The following is a 23,825-nucleotide window of genomic DNA, read 5'->3' on the forward strand; positions in this document are numbered from 1 at the left end:
ATATGTTTATCAAAAATTTTAAACACGTATCAATATATAATAATCTATACCAAATGTAAAATATTTGGCTTGTTAATGCTCCTTAGCCTAAAAGTAGATTCAATAATCTGCCCTTTTATCCTATTATTCCCTATATCCCTCCTTTTTTTTCTTTTCATTCCCTCTCTTCCCCCTTCCCCTTGACACTAGATAAGAGAGAAAAAAGGACAGAGGAAAGAAAATGAAAGAGAGAAATCCTGAGTCTAAGCTCCTGTACCTGTTTCCTCGCTAAATCAAGACTATCTAACAACCTGCAACTAACCAACCAGCCAAAAGCCACCTGCCCAACTTTTGGGGAAATGGGACATCACTCCCTTGAAATTGCTTCCTGTGCTCTGAACACCTTGTTTTCCTTTTGTGGGGGCTCAAGGAAATTGGGTTATGGGCCAGTCTCAAGAAAGCTAGCTATAACATTTGTTGTCTAGTCTCTGTGTGATGTGAAAGTACAGGGCTTAATTGAAGTCCTGATTGGAACAATCTAGGATGCTGGAAGACCTAGCTAGCCATTTTAAGTTGTTTTGGACGCAGAGTTTTGAAAAGTACAGCTACTATAAGCATAATGTTATTGTGTAGCCCAAATGCTGATTTCTGTACCCCCTATATCTGCTTGCAATTCTTGTTCTGAGAATCTCCTGTCTCAGTTGTATAAACTCTGCTCCCCAATTGTCCCCTGGTATGCCAATCAAGCAGCTTAGAGCGAATCACTGAACAGCGGAGATAAACAATAGGGCTGGACTTCCTGAGAGCCAGGGGAAAGAGGAGTTAGAAGAGGAAATAGGAGATTCATCCAGGGCATTCAAGCATGGGAGAGGTCCAAGAAATATCAGGAGAGAGGAGCTCGATCAGGGAAGCCACAAAGTGAAAGTGTTGCTGGGATGTACGCTGGGAGGAAACAGAATTAGGTTAGAGGTTAAGAACAGAGTAATAATTGCTCAGTTTTTGTGCTGTGAAGCTCATGAAAGAAATATAACGGATCCTCAATATTTTGTGTGATATCTGGGTTAAGAAATAAACTAAGAGAAAAAACTTAGTTTTATGAAATTAACTGTAACAAGCTACTGAGGTAGTCTGTGGTCGGTTCATGCAAGATGCTGGAACAATGTGTCAGTATCTTAGCATCCTTCAGGATGAAGCCTGTCGGGGCTGCTCCAATTTCATTATCCTTTTGTTCTGTAAACATAGAAACTTTCACAGGTAATATACATTTTTTTCATAAGCACATGTATGAAATGGGCAGTGCGCACAATTTAGCTAAAAATTTTATTTTCTGCTATTTGTTCGAGCAGGTGAAAGCCATCTTTCTTTCTTTATAAGCCAATCTGGACTGTACACCCAAACTATAATACAAATTTTCATCTGTGCCATATGAAAGGGTAGCATAATAAGTCCTGAGGGTCTTATAGCCAACAGGATTTATTGCCTATGTATAGTTGAGGTCTGGGATGGAGACATTTTCCTGTCTCAGCCAGTCTCAGAGCTGCTCCCATGCAGAGAGCTCAGCATAATCTACCTGTTTTGTTTTTCTTTTTCATTTCTTTCTTTCTGTCTGCAGCCAAGATCTTGGGGGGGGGTCTACCCTGGTCAAATCTGATTTTTATCAATTTCGAAGGAATCCACAGTTTCTCTTTTCCTGCTGAAATAAATACAAAGACTCTCCTATGACGTGATGCATTTCCTGCCTCCTTTTTGAAGTTAGGCCATCCGTAGGCTGATCTACTTCAGCAGTCCTTTCTAAAACCCAACAACTGTGTTACTCGTCTCATTACATTTTTTAAAAAATCTATATTCAATAAAGCGTTATTTAATCTATCTCAGGGAGATCCCTTATCCCCTTTCTGTTCTATAAGCATTTTCTTTAAAGTCCTGTTAGGTTTTTCCATAATTGTTTGTTCTTTAAGATTGTAAGATATGGGGGCTGGAGAGATGGCTCAGCGGTTAAGAACACTATCCGCTCTTCCAGAGGTCCTAAGTTCAATTCTCAGCAACCACATGGTGATTCACAACCATTTATAATGTGATCTGATGCCCTCTTCTGGCCTGCAGGTGGACGTGCAGATAGAGTACTCATACATAAAACAAACAAAAAAGAGTGTAAGATATATCTGTAACACTTTCTATGTTGACGCGTCATCAACTTCAATATGTGAAGGCATTTCTCAGATAGCCATCACTTCTAATAAATGTGCAATCTCAGAATCTTTCTTTCTTTCTTTCTTTTTTTTCAGAATTCAAGGCAAAAACCGGGCATGATGGTGCACGCCTTTAATCCCAGCACTTGGGAGGCAGAGGCAGGCGGATCACTGTGCATTTGAGGCCGGCCTGGTCTACAAAGCGACTCCAGGACAGCCAAGGCTATACAGAGAAACCCTGTCTCGGAAAAACAAAAACAAAAACAAACAAACAAACAAACAAACAAAAACAGAATTCAAGGCAAAAGTCCATTGGAACTCTGAAGATGAATCTATGCTTTGGTGCACATATTTTTAGTTTCCCAAACTTTGTAAAATGAAACACATAAGCTAGTATATGACATTTCCTCTCAGGTGACACTGAGCCAAATCTGTACTTTAAATTCAGTATATAGTCCTTCATCTAGCAATTGATTGTTAACAATATAAAGTCTGATTGCGATGGTTGAAGTCTCTTTACCTAGCCTCTCAAGGGCTGCCATTTCGCAATCTTGTCGCAAGGTTGCTGGGGTTTGGTCTGGTTGCTGCCCAAATAAGCAGACTCTCATACCACAAAATGTTTGTAACCTTGCCTAAAGAACTTATTCCTGTTGTATCAACAAAAAGCCAACACACCTGGGCTGGGCAAATGGGATGTGGCACGGCTAAGGTTCTGGGGCGTGTGGGAAAGAGAGGTCCTTAGGAAAGGACACAGTCAGAGGCCAGAAGAAGGGAGGAGACGGAGAGAGAGGAAGAGGAGACGTAAAGAGGCCTCCGCCATGGATGAGGTGAAGAAACACACGCCTGGCGTGGGTGGACAATTGGGCACAGATGATGAACATTAGCAAGTATTTGGGATTATGGATGGGAGGCAGCTGATAGAAGTTATTGGAAGCAGATGGCATGGGACTGGGGCAGGGTATGGAGGTAGTTTAGGGGATTAATATCTGCCCTGCCCCAAGTGAACCGAGCTATTTTAAAATATAACAGATGTCTGTGTCTTCACTGATTGCCAGCAGGTTAGAAAATGCCGCCGTAATAATAATTAGCCTAATAATAAACATGTATTAGGCCGTGCTTCTAAATTAATCATAACACAAGGTGGCGCTGTAGGCTTTAGGTTGGATTTCTCTGAAGCTCCTTTACTCTGATTTAAAGAATCCTCTAATCTGTCTTCTATGGCCTCCATTTCTAGTGTTTAAATTTTCAGTCTTTTTCTCCTGATCTCTCTTAAAGAGATTATATAAAATTGTAATCGCTAGTGAAAAAAAAATTTTATTTGTATGATAAGTGAAGCAAAATCATATGGCATCTAAATGCATTGTGTTGTTGCATTTTCTTTCTTTCTTTTAACACAAACTATTTTTCTTTTTAATCTCCAACTCTCTCCTTAAGGACTTCCCAGGTATCAGGTATCTTACCAAGTCTGTTGACTTTTCAGCTTCCCGCCCCCCCCCACCCCCCCACCCCACCCCCCACCCCCCCACCCCACCCCCCACCCCCCCCACCCCACCCCCCACCCCCCCCACCCCCCCCACCCCACCCCCCACCCCCCCCAGGTTTCCGCGTGTCTGCCGGACTCTGAGCAGTGGTAGGCCGGAACTGAGATGCCTCGTTCTCTAGGGTGCTCTTCGACCCTTCTCTGGAACCGTGCTGCTCCGGAACCACATGCTGCGACTGGGAAGTACAGGGACTATTAAAAAAGAAAAAAAAGAAAAAGAAAACTGCTTTCCACCTGGGAGCTCTCAGACTCTAAGACTAAACTCTTAAGATTCCCGTAAATTGGATGCCATTTGCAAGCCCCGGCTTTTCAACCTGCACCCCAGTTCCCAAAATAATGACTCTGACGCTTTATTATTTATGAATAAACACCTAGGCCACAAGCTTTGGCTCGTTGCCCAACTAGCTCATAATTTATTTTACCCGTTTATTCTATTCAATGTGTGCCACGTGGCTGGTCACCTCTCCTCAGTCCGTCTTCCTCAGAGTCTGGGGTGAATCTCCCCCTCTGACGCTCTCGCAGGGTCCATCTCTCTCGGCCGGAACTCCCACCTGCTATTTCCTGCCTCAGCTAATGGGCCAGCAGCTTTTTATCCACAGTTGATGCTTCCGTACAGTACACAAGAAATTCTCTTTGTAGTACCCACTGCGCCGTCCTTGACTGAGAATGACTTTGGGTCAGGCGTGGTGGCGCCACGCCTTTAATCTCAGCACTCGGGAGGCAGAGGCAGGTGGATCGCTCGCTGTGAGTTCGAGGCCAGCCTGGTCTACAAAGCAAAGTCCAGGACAGCTTAGGCTACACAGAAAAACTCTGTCTCGAAAAACAAAAACAACAAACAAACAAACAAAAATTGTGATGTGGACTGGTGATATGGCTTATAAAACTAAAACAAAAACAAAAACGTCTTACTGCCGAGGTCGAGGATTTGACTCCCGTCCTTGTGAGCATCAGGGTCGAAGGAGAGAACCCGCACCACCTATGTTGTTCACGCACACATGGACGCAGCACATACATTAAGTAATACATATTCTTAAGAGATTTATGATAGCTAAATTGCTTGTCTGGCTTAGACATTTTCTTGAGGTGCTGGGTGTGGTGGTAAAAGCCTTTAATCCTAGTGCTCAGGAAGCAGAGGCAGGTGGAGCTCTGTGAGTTTGAGGCCAGCTTCTACGCAGTAAATTCCAGGATAGCCATGATGCATAGTTAGACCCTAGCACACAAATACGGGTTCTGCCCCTCTGCCTCCCCATCCCCGGATTTGTAAACCCACGCAACTTTTATTTATTTTTTTCTTTCTGAGACATGGTTCCTCTGTCTAGCCTTAGCTGTCCTGGACTCGCTTTGTAGACCAAGCGGGGCTCGAAGTCATAGTGATCCTCCTGCCTCTGCCTCTCGAGTACTGGGATTACAGGCGTGCGCCACCGCTGCCCGGCCCAAAGTCATTCTTACCTGCACCAGCAAGTTTGAGGGCAACCGGAGCTGCTCCAGCACTAAGCCGCACACCCTCAGCCCTGAGTTCCAGCTGGTCGCTAGGAACCAGGGAAGGGGCCACGAGCGTGCGCTAAAGTGAACTTTTACAGAGCTAGATCACAGCCGCTGGCCAGATAGATACTCAGCGTTTACCACCATCCTGTCTGTTGGTGTGTTTCTGACTGGCTTACCTAATGTTTCCTCTCTAGTAATTTCCTCAAGGTAAGTGTTAAAGAAAGTTTCTTTTTGTTTGTTTCTGGTGTAGTTTTCCAGCGTCACAGTCCTTGGTGAAACATTAGAAGCATCCCCATTCACGCCTTTAATTCCAGCACTCTGGAGGCAGAGGCAGGTGGATCACTGTGAGTTCAAAGCCAGCCTGATCTACAAAGAGAGTTCCAGGACAGCCAAGGCTACACAGAGAAACCGAAAGAAAGAAAGGAAGGAAGGAAGGAAGGAAGGAAGGAAGGAAGGAAGGAAGGAAGAAAGAAAGAAAGAAAGAAAGGGTTAAGCCACCTAAAAGTTTGGAACGCATGATACAAAGGCAAGGCAAGGCAAATTCTGAATCACGACTCATTTTTTAGAGAGCCCTCTTGTGGCAGTAGCAGGAACTGCACTACCTTGTTTATGCTGAAAGGTCCTGTGGGAGGTTCTTTGCTTTGATGAGCCTGTTCACGGGAATCAGCTTTCTATGATTGTACCAAGTACCGAAGATAATCAACTTATACTAAAAAGTTGATTTTGGGCTCATTGCTTTGGGGCTTTCTCTACATGATCTGTTGGCCTCCATGCTTGGGTCTGAATGGAAGGACAAAATTGTTTACTTAATGTCCAGAAAGCAAAAGATGTGCAATGCCCCTTTCAACAGGCATGCCCTTAACGACCTGCATGCTTTCTGGGTTTTGTTTTGTTTTGTTTTGTTTAACGGGTGGAGGGGTTGAAACAGGGTCTCTCTGTGTAGCCTTGGATGTCCTGGACTCACTTTGTAGACCAGGCTAGCCTCGAACTCATAGAGATCTGCCTGCCTCTGCCTTCTGTGTGCTGGGATTAAAGGCGTGCGACACCACGCCCAGCTCGTCATTAATTTTTAAAAAGACCAGGAAGCTGGATATGATAGCATATACCTTTACACCTAACACTCTAGAGAGGCTGAGGCAGGAGGATTGCCCTGAATTCAAGACCATCCTGTTCTACACTCTAAGACCCTGCCTCAAAGCACAAACAAATAAAACAAGGACTCACCTCCCTCCTCCCGGTCTGACCCTCCCAACGCAAACTCAGCAGGTCAGATGCAGATCCAGGACTTTGCTGCCACCTAGGGGCCTCATGGAGTAGTGACCTATTGGTAAAAGTCCGTCTCCGTGGCTAGAGGCTTTTAATTTAAAAAAGCAGAATTCCTTGGAGTTTTGAACAAGAATTATGTCTCTCTGAGACATAATGTACCTATCCAAGAGGCTAAGAACACCGAAGACCATGCTAGAGTTTAGTCAGTCCCCAGGGGATAGCCTCTGTTAATATGGGATTAACTAGACCTCAAAGAACAAACACAGTTTAATCTTTTTATTTTATAAACGTTATTATTTAAAAAAGAAAAATCTTGGCTTCTATCTATAAAGAAGGTCATTGAGTTGTATAGACTTCGCTTCTGCTTAATTTTGACTATGATGTTTTTTATTTTTTTCCAAGTTTTGTTTTTATTTATTTGCAAGTTTTGTGTAGCTTTGTTTGTTTTTTGAGACATATCTCATTATGTAACCTTGGCTGGCCTGGAATGCATAAAGATCTGCCTGCCTGGCCCTATTTGGTAGACTTTTTTTTTTTTAATTATTATTTATAGTGTTCTGCCTGCATACCAGAAGAGGGCACCAGATCTCATTATTGATGGTCACGAGCCACTACGTGGTCGCCAGGAATTGAACTCAGTACCCTTGGAAAAACAGGCCCTGCTCTTAACCTGTGAGCCATCTCTCCAGCTCCTTGCTTTGGTTTTTGAGACAGGATCTCTCTTTGTAGCACTGGCTGTCCAGGGAATCATTGTGTCGACCAGGTTGTCCAGAACTCACAGAGATTCACTTACCTCTGCCTCCTGAGAGTTGGGATTTAAGGCATGGTGCCCGGTTGGCAGTTGTACTTTTACTGTTTTGAGAATCTCTGAACTGATCTCCACAATGGCTGTATTAATTTGCACCCCCACCAACAGTGAATACAGGTTTCTGTCTCCCGTTCTCACCATCAGAGTTGTTGATGACAGCCGTTCTGAGTGCGGTGAGGTGTCATCTCAAAGTAATTTCAATTTGCATTTCCCTGATGCCTAAGAACATTGGGCACTTTTTAAAACAGCTATTCGTCGTTTGTATTTTTAAAATATATCAATTCAGTTAGTTTACTTGTTGGTTTTTTGTCGTTGTTGTTGTTTTTAAGACAGGGTCAGTCTGTGTAGCCTTGGCTGTCCTAGACTCACTTTGTAGACCAGGGTGGCCTCCAACTCCACCTGCCTCTGCCTCCCGAGTGCTGGGATTACAGGCGTGCGCCACCATGCCTGGCTAATTTACTTGGTTTTTTGATTGGCCGGTTTACCTCCTTGGTATTTAATTTCTGCGACTCTTTGTAAGTTCCGGGCGTTAGCTCCTTTTCTGAAGTGTGCCTGCTATAAACTTTCTCCCAGTCTCTGGGCTATTAACTCTGCTGATGGTGTTAGTTGCTGCACAGAAGCCTTTTATTTTCCCGTAGCCCATCTGTTGACGCTGCAGTTAGTTCCGGTGCTGTTGGTGTTTTATTTAAAAGGGTGGTTCTATTTTAAAAGGTGGTGTCGCACGCCTTTAATCTCAGCACTTGGGAGGCAGAGGCAGAGGCAGAGGCAGGTGGATCGCTGTGAGTTTGAGGCCAGCCCGGTCTACAAAGTCAGTCCAGGCCAGCCAAGGCTACACAAGGGAAACCCTGTCTCAAAAAACCAAAAAATAAAAAATAAATAAAAATAAAAAGTCTTGCCTTCCCCAGTATCTCAAAGGGGCATCCTTCGTGTTTTCTTTTAAGATTTCAATATTTGAGGTTATCAATGAAAAGATCTGATCCATTCTGAAATAATTTTTGTACAAGATGAAAGACATAAATCTAACTTAATTCTCCCGTGGGCAGAAATCCAGTTTGGGCGGTACAATGCTCTGGACAGGCTGCTTTTTTTCCAGACTATAGTTTTTGCTTCCCTGTTTTATCTCCAGGTCCTGTATTCTGTTGCATTGGTCTTACCGTCTGCTTTTAGGCCAGCACTGAGCTGGTCATTACAGCTCTACAGTATAATCTGAGGTCACGTTCTGCTTTTAACCCTTTTAGATTGCTTTGCTTATTCATGATCGTTTGTGGTTCCATATGAATTCTTGTGTTTTGTTCTAAACCTGTGAAACAGGACATGGGAAATTTGTTAGGTATTTACGTTAACTGTGCACATCAATTTTGGTAGACTAGACATCCTATTCTATTCTACCCACAATATTAACTCTGCCTGATACACAAAAACATTTAACAATAGTCAATCGCTTCTTTTTTCCTGCTTTTTCTCTCATCTAAAGAAACAGGGTTTCTCTATACGATCCCGGCTGGCCATGAACTCATGGGCTCCAGTGAATTTCTTGACTCAGTCTCACAAGTCCTCAGTCCTACAGAGACTGTAGGTGTCCAGCACTAGACCCAGCATTTCTTAGCCATGCCTAGGGGGTTGGTCAGGCCTGGAATTAGCTTTTTGGAGGCTAAGGCAAGAGTACCAAATTGGGCAACTTAATAAGACTGAATCTCAAAAAACACAAAATGAACAACAACAACAATAACAAAAAAGGAAAGAAAAGAAAAAAAGATCTTAGGGCTATAGCTCAGCAGTAGAGTGCTTGTTCAGAGCATGCAGAGGTCCAGAGTCAATCCTCGGTGCCAAGGGGTAAAAATACAAATAACTGAGTTTCACACCTGTAATCCCAGCACTCGTGAGGCAGAGGCAGGCAGATCGCTGACTTCAAGGCCAGCCTGGTCTACAAAGCGAGTCCAAGACAGCTAAGGCTACACAGAGAAACCTTGTTTTGAAAAACCAAACAACAACAACAAATACTAAATTAGTTTCTTGGTCAAGGATATCACACAACACACTTCTCTTTATAGTATGTCTCTTACAATTAAGCCAGAGAAGAGAGCCAGGTAAAACAGGCACTATCTGCAGAGTAGAGGAAGCCCTGAGTGAGTGACATCCTGAGTGTGTTGTTGACACAGGCACACACATGTCAAGGGCTCCAGGAGTACCTCAGCCTCTCTGGGTGGCAAAGACTAACCCTGTGAGCCGCAGAGGGATGGCAAAGCTTTCCTCTGGGACCTGAGTGCAAGCCAGCGAGCAATGTGTATAAGACTTGCAACTGCAGCTTTCTGTCCCCAGAGTTTTACAGCCTTGGAAAGCTCCCTATAGAGACCTCCTACCTAGACTAGCTAACGCCCCTGCTGTGCTGTATGGAATAAACACTCTGAGGTTAGGACGGTAGTAGGCGCCACTGTGGTGGTGGTAGGTGCCATTCCTTCAGAACGCGTACACCCCCACCTGACCCCGCTTTTCTGTACACGGGACTATGTGTCGGTCCATCTATCCATCTGTCATTCTCTTTATCCCCTGGTCAGGATTCCAAGACCCAAGCATCTCAAGATGGACTTACTACTCCCAGAAAAATCCCTTATCCAAAAGATGCTAAAATTAACAAAATACAGAGATTTTAGAGTCATAAATTCGCAGTGGCTACCTAACAGGGTGCCTCCTGTATTATTAGTCCTAATTCCTCAAGAAGCTGAGGCAGGAGGATCACTTGAAGCCAGAAGGTCAAGGCCAGCCTAGAAAATATGACAAAAATCCTATCTATAAACTGGGCTTGGTGGCGCACGCCTTTAATCCCAGCACTCAGGAGGCAGAAGCAGGTGGATCGTTGTGAGTTCGAGGCCAGCCTGGTCTACAAAGCGAGTCCAGGACAGCCAAGGCTACACAGAGAGACTCTGTCTCGGAAAACAAAACAAAACAAAAAATTCTACCTAAAAAAAAAAAAAAGAAAGAAAGAAAAAGAAAGGAAGGAAGGAAGGAAGGAAGGAAGGAAGAAAAGAAAAGAAAAGAAAGTCACAGTGGGAGCCAGAGAAGAGGATATAATTTTATTAGTAAACTGTAGCGGGGCTAGAGAAGAATCCACATGCTTCTATATGGGACGAGAGTCCCAGTGCCGCTCTGACTCCTAGATGAAGCAGGAAAAGGGGTTACCAAGGGAGCATGTTAGCAGATATGGGGGTCCATAGAGCTGCTCACAACTGTACTTTATTCTCCCATCCTCGTGCCAAGATAGCATTCCTTGGCTTTATTTGACTTCCACCTCTGATTTAACCTTTGAAGTTGAGCATAGCCCTGTGAGTGCGTTGGCAGGTGACCAGAAGTTATGAAACAGAACGTGTGCTTTGGTAAGGCCACTCAACCACAGGTGCATCCTGGAGCTCCTGTAGCAATGACGTTACTGTCTACTTTTGTGCTTTTGGATAATATAGTAAGCAAAAAAAAAAAAAAAAAAAAAAAAAACCACCTTGTGAACCTTTTTTGGAAGTACAAGATGAATGATAAACAATCCTATTGTCTATAGTGGCTGCACCACTGGACGTGTTTGTTACAGTGGCATAACCTAGCCTATACTGGCAGATTGCAGCCCTGGAGAAGTACAGATTCAGCTGAGAGTTAACAGCCTTGGCAATAGACACGAACGAATATGACTTTGTTACAACACAGACAGTGGATGGCTTGTGTTTGGCCTGAGGACCTTAATTTGCCAAGTCCTACTTAAGAATCACTAAGGCTGGAGAGATGGCTCAGGGGTTAACTGCACTGGCTGCTCTTCCAAATGTCCTGAGTTCAATTCCCAGCAACCACATGGTGGCTCACAACCATGTATAATCTGATCTGATGCCCTCTTCTGGCCTGCAGGTGTACCCGTAGGCAGAGCACTGTATACATAATAATAAATAAATAAATCTTAAAAAAAAAAAAAAGAATCACTAAGGCGTGAATGGGAATTCTGGTTCTGCTGCTGGTGAGCTGTAGGAGTTTGGCATCTGTAAAACTGGAATCCAAACACCTTCCTCTCAAGTGTATGAGAACAATTGGACATAATGCACAAAGGGTGCCTTGGACACCATATGTGTTCAACAGCCAATAGCCACCTTGTGCTAAGTATGATGAGTTAGCAGTGGCTAAGCCAACAGAAGTTGAATAAGCCAGGGAGGATGGGCGACAGGAAGTGGACTTTAAGCTAGTTCCTAAAGAGAAAAGATAGGCATTGGACAGAGAAGCCAAGAGAACACTCTATGAGTGTTACTGTCATTGGGGCAAATGGTGGCTGAGTTGCACTTCCTTCCCCTCTCTTAGGGCCTCTGAGCACAGCTCTATCTTAGGGATCTGGCCCCTCTGTGGGTCTACATGTATCAAGACTGCAGCATGGAAAAGAAAGAAAGAAAGAATAAAGCTGGGTGTGGTAGCACACACCTTCAATCCCAGCACTCGGGAGGCAGAGGCAGGTGGATCGCTGTGAGTTCCGGAGACCAGCCTGGTTGGTCTACAAAGTGAGTCCAGGACAGCCAGAGCTACACAGACAAACTGCTGGTTCACACTGTCTCTAACTCCAGCACCCACATGGCAGCTCACACCTGTCTGTAACCCCAGGCCCAGGCGATATGACACCCTTACACAGTCATACCAAAATACCAATGCAAAAAAATAAAAATAAGTCATTAAAGAAAAGTTTTAATCGCTGGGCGATGGTGGCGCACGCCTTTAATCCCAGCACTTGGGAGGCAGAGGCAGGTGGATCGCTTTGAGTTCGAGGCCAGCCTGTTCTACAAAGCCAGGACAGCCAAGGCTACACAGAGAAACTCTGTCTCGAAAACCCAAATAAATAAGCAGATAAACAAATGTTTTACTCTTCTATACCCTGGAGGCTATAACAAGGCCTACATCTGCAGTGTACATAAGCAGCAAAGCAACAGGACCGCTGCCACACTGTAACACAGTCTGCAGGATGGAGTTCTGCTCCAGGCACGCCCAACACTGTGTTTCCATGTTTGCTTGCTTGTCTTTTTCTCTTATGTGCATGCATGTACATGTGTGAACCAGGATGCCTGGTGGCTGGGGAGGTCAGAAGAAGGCATCAGATGCCCTAGAACTGGAGTTAGAGACAGGATGAAGCAGCATGTGGGTGCTAAGGACCCAAACCCAGCCTCAACGCAGCATCACATAGGAGGTAAGTGAGCTTTCCAGTTTACAGATGCCACTCTGAGGTTACAACCTTACCCATGGGTAGACTTCACTAACCGTCACATTTGACAAGTCAACCTTTTACACAGTGCGGCATAAAGAAAAGGAGTTTTGGAAACAGGAGAGATCTGTTTCAGTCTTGGCTCTGTCTTTATCTACCACAAGATCTTAGGCAATTTGTTTAGTCTTGCAGAAGACTCATTTCTCCATCTTCCGAATGAGGCAACTAATAGCACCTCCGATTCCAGCTTGCCATGAGAATTAAATGCACTATTACATTTAATGAAATGAAAAATCCCTCGGATAATTGCTAGCACGTGGTACACACTTGTTGAGGATGAAGAGGACTTAGCTCTCTTGTCCCTTTAGTAGCTACTTAGAACCTGACAGCTGGCCCTGTTAGTAATGTAATATTGATGAATTGCCATCTGAATATATTACGAGTTATTGTGGGTAGGCAGGCAATTCAAGGAGGGGGAAAGGGATGATTTATAAAGCTTAAGGTCACCCCTACTTCACGCTGCCTTCATCTACTTCCTGTATATGGAGTAAAATATGACCAGCCAGCTTCTTGCTCCGGCCACCACACCATTCTTTCCCTAACATTATGGACTCTACCCGTCCCTCTGGGACTACATGCTAAAATAAATTCTTTCTTTCTAAGTTGCTTTTGGTCAGACAGTGTTTTATTGTGACAACAGAAAAGTAACTCATTTGGTGTCTAAGAACAAGAAGGCTAACAGACAGCTGGGATTAGTGAGCAGAGATACAAATAACCTCCTTCAATTAGTAACATCAAAATTAATGAGTCCAGCTGGGTGGTGGTGGCACACACCTGTAATCCCAGCACCCGAGAAGCAGAGGCAGAGGCAGAGGCAGGTGGATCTCTGTGAGTTCAAAGCCAGCCTGGTCTACAAAGCAAGTCAAGGACAGCCAAGACTGCACAGAAAAACCCTGTGGCGGGGGTGGGGGGGGGGTGGGGTGGGGGGGTGGGGTGGGGGGGTGGGGGGGGAGATTAACAAGTCCTTCATTGATGAACAATTGATATAGCTTTGGAGACCTATAACAGCTGGGACACTCAGTTATGTGGAGGTACAGTGATTTGTGCCCCTGACCCAAATTCGTTTTTTTTTTTTTTAGATCCTCATACACACTGTGATAGGATTACAAGGCAGGAGCCTCTGAGGTGGTTACCTCACATGGATGGAGCCTTCATGAATAGGAACATGGAGGAAAGACCCTGTTCCCTTTTCCTGTATGAGGCACAACAAGAAAGTGCCATCTACGAACTAGACACTGCCTCTCTCAGCACTCTATAACTTTTCACTCTTTGTAAGCTGTTAGCCTGGGGTATTTTGTTACATGGGTTTGAACGGGTAGGAGGTGATGACAGTTTGAAAGAATAGACGATGATAATCTTAGAGCAACCAACCACGAGTCACATCGTGAAATCCACATTATCCCTGTAGCAGCTTTCTATCTTTTTTTTTTTAAGTGGGGGAGGTAGGGATTGAGTTGGGACTTCGTGCATGCTAAACAAACACACGGTCTGCCCTTGCGTTGCTTTACCAGCTCCCTGGAAGCTTTAAAAGCAGCTGCGGAATTGGTCTTGGTGGTTATCAGACCCAGAATCTAAGGGGACTTGCAGGAAACTTGAAAAAGAGACTGAACACAACACGCTCTTAGCCAGGCTCCTGGTCAAAGCTGATGGAACTCCGTGCAGCTTGCATTTTCCTCCAGTCTCTCCATTACTCCAGAAGACACAGGTGCCATGCAAATGACACTTGCTTTGCTGGAATAGAGTCACCTAGGAGACAACCACTGGGTATATATGAGCTCAAACAAGAGGCTGGGCTTTTTGGTTTTGGCATCGCTTTGGCTGATCATTGCTCCGCTTCCAGATACTCCTAAAAAGAAATGCTCCAGAGAACGCTTTGAGGTTCTGAGTTCTGGCTGCTGCTCCAGATTCCAGCTGCCGCTGTTGCAGCCACCTTTGCTGAATTGCTGCTTTGCTGTTCAACAGGTCTGCTGGAATCCTGATCGAAATGTGGGATCACTCCAAGGAACTGAGTCTAAGAAGGTCTATTTCTCCTGTTCCCATTAATATCTCTCTCTCTCTCTCTCTCTCTCTCTCTCTCTCTCTCTCTCTCTCCCCCTCGGTTTTGTGTGTGTGTGTGTGTTTTGTTTTGTTTTGTTTTTTATTTTTTATTTTATTTTTTTTTAAGATTTATTTATTTATTATTATGTGTACAGTATTCTGCCTGCATGTAATCCTGTATGCCAGAAGAGGGCATCAGATCACATTATGGATGGTTGTGAACCACCATGTGGTTGCTGGGACTTGAACTCGGGACCTTTGGAAGAACAGGAGGCGCTCTTAACCACTGATCCATCTCTCCAGCCCCCCCTTTTTTTTAAATTTATTTATTTATTTATTTATTTTTAATTATTTATTTTTTTATTGTGTGTAGCGTTAGTGTTTTGCCTGCATGTATGTCTGTGTGAGGGTGTCAGATCTCAGAGTTACAGACAGGTGTTAGCTGCCATGTGGGTGCTGGGAATTGAACCGGGTCCTTTGAAAGAGCAGTCAGTGCTTTTTAACCACTGAGCCATCTCACCAGCCCCCTTGTTTTGTTTTTTAGTTTTAGGGTTTTGTTTTGGTTTTGGTTTTTTGAGACAGGGTTTCTCTGTGTAGCCTTGGCTGCCCCAGACTCACTTTGTAGACCAGGCTGGCCTCGAACTCACAGCAATTCGCCTGCCTCTGCCTCCCGAGTGCTGGGATTAAAGGCATGTGCCACCACGCCCGGCATTAGTTTTAGTTTTTTGAGACTGTGTTTCTCTGTGTAGCCTTGGCTGTCCTGGACTCCCTTTGTAGACCAGACTGGCCTCGAACTCACAGCGATCCGCCTGCCTCTGCCTCCCAAGTGCTGGGATTCACAACGCCCAGCACTCTATTAACCTCTTTTCTCTCCTATCTAGGGTTAGGTGGGTTGGAAGGGAGGTATAAGCATTAAAGAACCCCAAATAAAGTAGGTTTGTAAAAGTTCAAAGCCTCCAGTTGGGTGTGCCTGTGGTGACTTTCCTGGATTGGGCTAGCCTCTAGCCATGGCTGTGAGCAGTTATCTGGATTAGACTAACTGATCTTGGAAGATGTTGGAGGCACAAAGGTGCTTGTGCCCACAGAGCCCTAGGGAACCAGGAATGTTAAGCACATATTCCTCAAAGGAAGAAGTACATGTTTTCCACTCAGAAGGCTAGGAGTGCATATTGTTATGAGTTAGTGAACTTTTTGTGCTGTCTGTGGTAGTAGCCCTTACCCACCTTTTGGTATAAAGGCAGACTTCACTTAAACAACCCAGAATATTTATCCCAGACTCTCTCACACTAGATCTTTATCTTTAGCTGTAGAACCCACCCTCATGATCACAGGTTCTTTGTAAAGGGGTTCCTAAGTAGCTACACCTTAAGCTTTATTGTCGCAGGATATTTGATTACACTGCAAACCCTGAGATTGTGTACTGGAAAAACCTGTTTCTAGTTGTGATGTGACTCATCCCCAGCACATTCCTTTAATCCAAGAGCTTTCTGTAAACTGAGTTAAATAAAGTCAACCGTAGGTGAAGAGACAGGGCAAGCAACTAGTTAACAGGGAGTGAATACAGGAAAAAAAAAAAAACAGAGAGTGAGAGGAAGTCACACAAGAAGTAGAAAGGAGGAAAATTCTGTTTGAAGCGGTTTTAAGACAGAGTGGAGAAGGAGAAGGGTCTGTTTTCCTTTGGGGATGTTGGCTGAGTAGGAAGGTCAGCTGGGTGCTTTCTCCGCCTCTCTGAGCTGGTAGGTTGTCAAGCCAGCATCTGGCTCCTGAGTCTTTATTGGTAAAACTGAACGTTTGGGATTCTGTTTAAAAACAACACTTTATTGCGCACCTGGAATTGGAATGGTTGTTTTGATTTTTGCCTGGAAACTTTCTCCCAAATTGTACACATTTTTTTTGTGGGGGGTGGGTGGGTGGGTGGTGTTGTACAATGTTTTAAACAAAGCATCTGATTCAAGCTGACGAAGTCAACTTGAGCCAAGTTTTCGTTCTCACCTCTTCACAGTTTGCTTCCCTGCCTAACACCTGCAGGGTCCCCCTCAGGAAGACCTATCCTAAAAATGAGTGGCACCATTCTGTGGTCCGGGACAGCAGAGGGAAGGGGGAGGAAGGAAGGGAGAGCGGGAGGGGGAAGAGGGGGGAGGGGGGAGGGGGAGGGGGAGGGGGAGGGCTAGCTTAGTACCAGAAATCACTATTCTTTGCTTCATGACTGCAGATACACAATGGCCAACTCCTGCTGCCGGGCCCCCTGCCACGATGAACTGTGAGCCAAAATAAACCGTTTCTCCCTTAAGTTGTATTGTCACTAGGTTCCTAGTGCTGTGATAAGAGACCATTTCCCAAAACTTAGTGAGGAGAAGATTTATTTCTTTACTCTTCCATGTCGCAGTCCATCAGTGCAGAAACTAAAGACAGGAACCTGGAGGCAAGAACTGATGCAGAACCCATGGAGGAGTGTCTGTTTACTGGCTTGCTCTCCATGGCTTGCTCACCCTGTTTCTTATAGCACCCAGGACCATCATCCCAGGGCTAGCACCACCTAGTGAGCTGGGACCTCTGATATCAATCACCAATCAAGACAATGTACATTAGGCTTGTCCAGAGGCCAAACTGAAATTTTCTCAGTTAAGGCTTCCTCTTCCCAAACGATTCTAGTTTGTGTCAAGTTGACATAAAACTAGCCAGCATAGTTACTTTGGTCAGGGGATTTTACCAAAGCAACAAGAAAAGTAACTAATGGTGTGTGTGTGTGTGTGTGTGTGTGTGTGTGTGTGTGTGTGTGTGTGTGTGTATTTGTGTGTATGAGTGTTAGTATGTAACCCACAACCACAATGTGCATGTACAGGTCATAGGAAGACTTTGTTGGTACTATCTTCCACCTTGTCTTAGATGGGACCTCTTGTTCCTTGCCTGTGTATATATCAGGCTGTCTGGTCCATGAGTTTCTGGGGGGTCCTCCTGTCTCCAACTCCCATCTCGCCTTCAAAGCTCTGGAACACAGAAACGAACTGCATCCAGCTTCACACCGGTTCTGGTATCTGAACACCACTTCCTCAGCTCCCTTAGTGTGTCTTCAAAGTGTCCTTTTCTAGCTTTCTTTTCCTTTCTTTCTTTCTTTCTTTCTTTCTTTCTTTCTTTCTTTCTTTCTTTCGTGTAGGAATTTTAATTCAGTACATGGCTGTTCTGGCAACAGATCATATGCAAAGACCTTCTAGGTCTGTGTGATCCAGTAGAATACAAACATGCTTTTAATCCAGGAGACAGAGGCAAGCAGATCTGAGTTCAAGGCCAGCCTGGTATAGAGCAAGTTTCAGATTTAAAAAAAAAAAAAAGCTTAGGTCCAGCCAGGCATTGGTGCTACACACCCTTAATCCTAAACAATGAAGGTAGATATAGTTTGTACAAGGAAGCACCCAAGTTTGAAAGTGATGTTTAATTGAGAGGCAGAAAAAGTGATGAGTCAGAGAAAATTTGACAGAATTGGATATGCCCAACTCTCCTGAGAAAAGAGAGGAAAAGGAAGCTACTTAAGGGGCAGTGGAGAGAGGGAGAGGGTGTGGGGGAGTGACGGGGAGAGAGGGAAGGAAGAGGAAGAGGAGGAGGTGGCGGCAGCAGTTTTTACTGAGACAGTAGTAGAGAGGTTGCAGAGAGGGAGAACTCAGGTGAAGACTGAACAAGCCAGAGAATGAGGAGGCAGGACATTAGAGCAGATTGCTGGAGTTAGCTTGAGGCCAAGCAGAGCAATGCAGAGGCTGAGTGAAAAGTCAGATTGAGTAAGTCAGCTGTGAGAGGAGTTTGAGCCAGAACAGCTGAATTGAACCAGCCAGCCCAGAGCTCAGAAAGAACAAGTAAGGGTGAGCTTGTTAAGCTGTAAATCTAGGAGGTTTAAAACATTCTAGGCCTAGATTAGATTGTATGGAGGCCAAAAGCTTCCAAGACTAGGTTAGCAGACAGAGGCAGTTAGCCTTGGAAATGATAATTCAGGAAATTAAAAAAAAAAAAAAAAGATGCCGGCCTGCCTCTGCCTCCTGAATGCTGGGATTAAAGGCGTGCACCATGACATCCGGCTTAATTTTGGTTTCTTTAAAAAAAAAAACACAGACATAAAAAAATATTTTGGGGGCTGGAGAGATGGCTCAGCCATTAAAGGCTAGCCTCACAACCGAAAATGTAAGAGTCCGGTTCCCAGCACCCATGGCTGGGAACAACAACAACAGCAAAAAAAAAAAAAGAATATGTTTTTGTTTTAATGCCTGGTGTGGGACTATGGGGCTGCTTTGCAGCAGCTGACTATGATTTGCCTCATGCTCTGGCAGGGGCGTGATTTTGCCAGCTGTAGATAGTTTCTGTGATGTTTGGAATTCTGGGGACTCTTCAGAGGGTATATAAACGCTAGGGACACAAAGAGGTGGGTTGTAGGTCGCTGTGAGTCACAGTTTGCTTAGTAGTGCAAAGAAGAAAAAAGAAGGCATTAGCTATCCTGATGCCCAAGATCAAACTCGCCCCAAAGAGCTCAACAGGAAGTAGTCTAACAATAACATTGCCCCTTTCTGACCCCTGATTTTATTCAGGGATCTCTTTCCTTTTCCTCTCTATCCTTTCTTTTCTCATATTTAGTTTCAGGGGTTTGCAACGGAAGAAGAAAAGGGGTGGAAGACAGAAGAACTCATTAAGTAGCAACACGCTGATTACACGCCCACCATGATAATAAGGCGAGTGGACTAAGCCTTTGAAGCTGTAAGCAAGCCCCCAATTAACTGCTTTCTTTTATAAGCGTTGCCTTAGTCATGGTGTCTCCGCATAGCAATAGAAGAGTGACTAAGACGCCGGCTGCCTTTTCCTGCCAGCCCTCCAGCTAAAACTTCATGATGCAAGCTGAGCATCAACAGATGTATTCCTGGCCACCGAGTCAGGCTTTTAAACGTGTGCACCACGGCCTTACGGGCTGGAAGCCGGGGCTTTAGTCCTCTTTCTGATCTCGCAAGATGGCGGGTGAAAAAGCCGAGAAGCCAGACACAAAAGACAAGAAGCCTGCAGCTGAGCAGGCTGGTGGTAATGCTGCTGCCGCCCCTGGCGACCCCCGCCGCTAGTGCAGCCAAAAATGGTGACCCTAAGTAAGGTTAAGAAGCCCAAGAAGACGCCGGGTGGTGGCGCATGCCTTTAATCCCAGCACTCGGGAGGCAGAGACAGATCTCTCAGTTCGAGGCCAGCCAGGTCTACAAAGCAAGTCCAGGACAGCCAAAGCTACACAGAGAGACTCTGTCTCAAAACAACAACAACAACCCCCCAAAAAGAAGCCCAAGAAGTGGAGGCCCCATTGCAGCCGAAACCCTGTCCTGGTTAGAGGAATTGGCAGGAGCTCCCGATCTGCAATGTATTCCAGAAAGGCCTTGTACAAAAGGAAATACTCAGCTGCAAAGTCCAAGGTTGAAAAAGGAGAAGGTCCTTACTACTGTCACAAAAGCAGTCTGTGGTGCCAGGAATGGTGGTATGCGGGTGGTGAAGCTTTGAAAAATGCCTGATATTATCCTACTGAAGACGTGCCTCCTCGGAAGCTGCTAAGCCATGGCAAAAAGCCCTTCAGTCAGCCCGTGAGAAAGCTGCGTGCCAGCATCACTCCTGGGACCGTCCTGATCATCCGCTCTGGGTGCCACAGGGGGCAAGAGAGTGATATTCCTGAAACAACTGGGAAGGGGCTTGCTGCTTGCGACTGGACCTCTTGCCCTCAACAGAATTCCTCTGCATAGAACACACCAGAAGTTTGTATCACCGCATCTGCAAAAGTTGGTGTCAGTGAGGTTAAAATCCCTAAACACCTGACTGATGTTTATGTCAAAAAGCAGCTGGCCAAGCCCAAGCACCCGGAGGGCAAGATCTTTCACAGAGAGAAGGAGAAATACGAAATTACAGAGCAGTGCAAGGCTGATCAGAAAACTGTGGACTCGCAGATTTTGCCAAAGATCAAAGCTGCTCCTCAGCTGCAGGGCTGTCTTCCATCTCAGTTCCCCCTGACAAAGTAGTGTTCTAAGTTGCTAATGACCTAATTAAACAGCTTCATACCTTTAAAAAACAACCAGAAACCCCAAACAAACATGTGCACCATAACCTTGAGCTAAGTATGGCAAAACAAAACAAAATGTTTCTATCATCTCTCCATTTTTTTCTGTTTTTGTTTTAGGGGACAGGGTTTCTCTGTGTAGCCTTGGATGTCCTAGGACTTACTCTGTAGACCAGGCTGGTGCTCGAACTCGCAGAGATCCATCTGCCTCTGCCTCCTAAGTGCTTGGATGTGCACCACCATGGTCCAGCTTCACCTCTCCTTATAGCCAGCCTCCTTTCACTGAGCATGCGCAGGCTACCCGTAAAGGGATTTCCTATAGGTGCACATAGGCTTCCTGAATAAAGCTCTCATTTTTCCTTTGTTTGAGAAGACTGCTGCTTTGGAAGGAACTCCTTGTTATCCTTACCAGCTGCACATGATGCACCTTTCTTCTATGTCTTGGCCATGTGTGTTTGGGCTTTGCACACACAACAATACATTTATCCAGTATTCAGTTACAGTTGGAATGGATATGGGGTGTGTAGAGGAATTTTAATCCAGCAACATGCCTGCTCCGATCACAACCAAGGACCTTCTAGGTCTGTGTGATCCAACTGGAATTCAGACATGCCCTTAGCACACACCTTTACTCCCAAGTAATGGAGGCAAAGCTAGTTTGTAGAAGAAGAAAGCACCCATGTTTGAAAGTCGTGTCTAACTGAGAGGCAGACAAAGTCACAAATCAAAGAAAGATTTAACAGCGGATATTGCCAGCTCTTATGAGGACAGCAGGAGAAAGAGAGGAGAGAGAGAGAGAGAGAGAGAGAGAGAGAGAGAGAGAGAGAGAGAGAGAGAGGAGAAGCCGCTTTACTGGGACAGTTTTACAGAGACAGGCTGAAGATAGACCAAGCTAGACACAAGTGAAGATAGAACGAGCCAGAAAATGAGAAGAAGCCAAAAGATTAGAACAGACTGTTGAGTTAGTTTGAGGCCAAGCAGAGCAATTATGGGCTGAGAAAGAAGCCAAATTAAATAAGTCATCTGGGAGAAGAGTTTGAGCTCAAACAGCTGAGTTGAACCAGGCAGCCCAGAGCTCAGCAAGAACAAGGAAGGGTGATCTTGTATATAAGCAGTAAGTCTCAGTGGCTGAAACACTCTACGTTAGAATGTACAGAGGTTAGAAGCTTCCAGGACTAGGCCTAGGTTAGCAGAAGGAGGCAGTAAGCCCTCCAGACAACAGTTGAGCCAGGAGAATAAAAGTTACTTGTTCCGATTTCTAGTATTTTCTCGATGTGATATTAAGGGAGAGGCCAGGAGGCTTAAAGAAGGAGGCAAAGTTGGAACTAATTTTCTATGCCAGACCTGAGCAGTCTTGACAAGAGGCTCTCTGCACGGCTTGATGGTGGCTGTCCTCCACTGGTGAGAGATCGATTAGAATGCTACCTCTGCCAGTGGGGAGGATGGAGTCTGTCAAAGATCAGGCAACTGTAATTAAGTAATGAAGGAAAATCAATTAACTTTAGCATTCCTAGTCTGAAAATCCCAAAGCAGAAACACTCCCAAATCCTAAACTATTTAAGGACTAACAATATATCATAAATGGAAAATTGTTTACCTGGCCTCATGTGATGGGTCATCATAAAAACACACTAAAATGGGCCTTAGGTTCTATGTGTCAGGTCATAAGAAATATAAAAGAATTTCATGTTTAGACTTGGGTTTCATGCCCAAGATATCTTACTATATGTGTGTATTAGGTGTTTTTGTTTTTGTTTTTCTGTTGGTTGGTTGTTTTTTTTTTCCCCAGACAGGGTCTCTCTGTGTAGCCTTGGCTGTCCTGGACTTGCTTTGTAGACCAGGCTGGTCTCGAACTCACAGCGATCGCCTGCCTCTCTGTGATTTACACTTACAGCTAGCTATCTGGGTTCCGTACTTAATTACACCCATACTGCAAGTGCTGAATAGCTACACATGGCTAGTGGCTACCATATTGGGCTTCAGAATGCAGATCTAAAGAAGCTGTGCTTGGATACTCCTTAAGAACATCACACTAGGCCTGGAGACTCACAGGTTAAGAGCACTGACTGTTCATCCAGAGGTCCTGAGTTCAATTCCCAGCAACCCCACTGTGGCTCATAACCATCTATAGTGAGGTCTAGTGCCCTCTTCTGGCCTGAAGGTGTACATGCAGGCAGAACATTGTGTACATAATAAACAAACAAACATCACATTAAGCTGGTCGGCGGTGGTACACACCTGTAATCCCAGCACTTGAGGAGGGAGAGGCAGGAGGATTTCTGTGAGTTGGAGGCCAGCCTGATCTACAAAGTGAGTTCTAGGACAGCCGTTGGCTACACAGAGAAACCGCGTCTTGCAAAAACAAACAAACAGAACATCACACTGGAGCACTGTTTCTGGGGTCATATTCATTGGATTCAGTGAGCAATGGCAAATCCTCTAATTATGCCGCAGGAGCTCACATGACAGCAGAGATGTGTAGCCTTAGTGCCGCTGTAACAAAAGTATTGAAGGGAACAACTTAAGGGAGGAGGGATTTTTTTTTTTTGGCTCATAGTTTCATGGTTTGTTTGTTTGTTTGTTTGTTTTGTTTTGTTTGTTTACCTTATGCCCTTGGACAGAAGATCAAAGTCTGTGGGAGGAAGCTTCCTCAATGGCAGACAGGCAGCAAACAGGAACATGTAGAAAACCAGGCTGCCCTGGCCTGCGGGGTTCGACTAAAACTCGGGAGGAAGGTCACCTGTTGAGAATGCAGGACACAAAGAAGGAGAGCAAGTCGGATTGATCAAACTCTCAAACTTTACTAGTCAGGCAGCAGCTTTTATAAGTCAGAAGGCAGGGGAGCATATTGCTATAGCTACCGAACTGCAGGCCTTCCTCAAAACACAGAGAATTCCAGGCAGGGTCATAATGTCCTGCCACACAGGGCATCTTGCTTTGTCTTTATCTAGCTTTAGTCTAACTGTTGACTCACAACAGGGTTGCTCCATCCCTATCTGTCTTTAGCTGCTGACTCACAACAGGGTCAGCTAGTTTCTGGTGAAAGGCAAGCTCTAGGAAAGACAGAGGCTTAAAGGTGCAGACTCTGACAAGATGGCTGAACATTGGCCATATGGCCTATCGTCCCCAACACCAGGCCAGATACAGCTCCCAAAGACAAGACCCCAGGGACCTGCTTCCTCCAACTATATCCT

General features: G+C 45.0%; 1 long non-coding RNA gene and 1 pseudogene across 2 annotated transcripts in view; one reads left to right on the top strand and one right to left on the bottom strand.

The window, feature by feature from the left end:
- Positions 1-8,291: 8,291 nt before the first annotated feature.
- LOC311585567 overlaps positions 8,292-23,825 on the bottom strand; it is a 29,366-nt gene continuing 13,832 nt past the window's right edge. Inside the window, exons 3-5 of the long non-coding RNA XR_014775257.1 lie at positions 23,236-23,371; positions 21,976-22,080; positions 8,292-8,567 (exon numbers count right to left, since the gene is read on the bottom strand). This is a non-coding gene — a long non-coding RNA (uncharacterized lncRNA). The remainder of the gene's footprint in view (positions 8,568-21,975; positions 22,081-23,235; positions 23,372-23,825) is intronic.
- Positions 19,559-20,716, top strand: LOC311586281 (large ribosomal subunit protein eL6-like; annotated as a pseudogene). Its single transcript has 2 exons — positions 19,559-19,625; positions 19,758-20,716. The product of its transcript is annotated as a large ribosomal subunit protein eL6-like (transcript).

The sequence above is a fragment of the Acomys minous genome (genome assembly GCF_964271855.1).
Source record: "Acomys minous genome assembly, chromosome: 16".
Lineage (NCBI taxonomy): Eukaryota > Metazoa > Chordata > Mammalia > Rodentia > Muridae > Acomys > Acomys minous.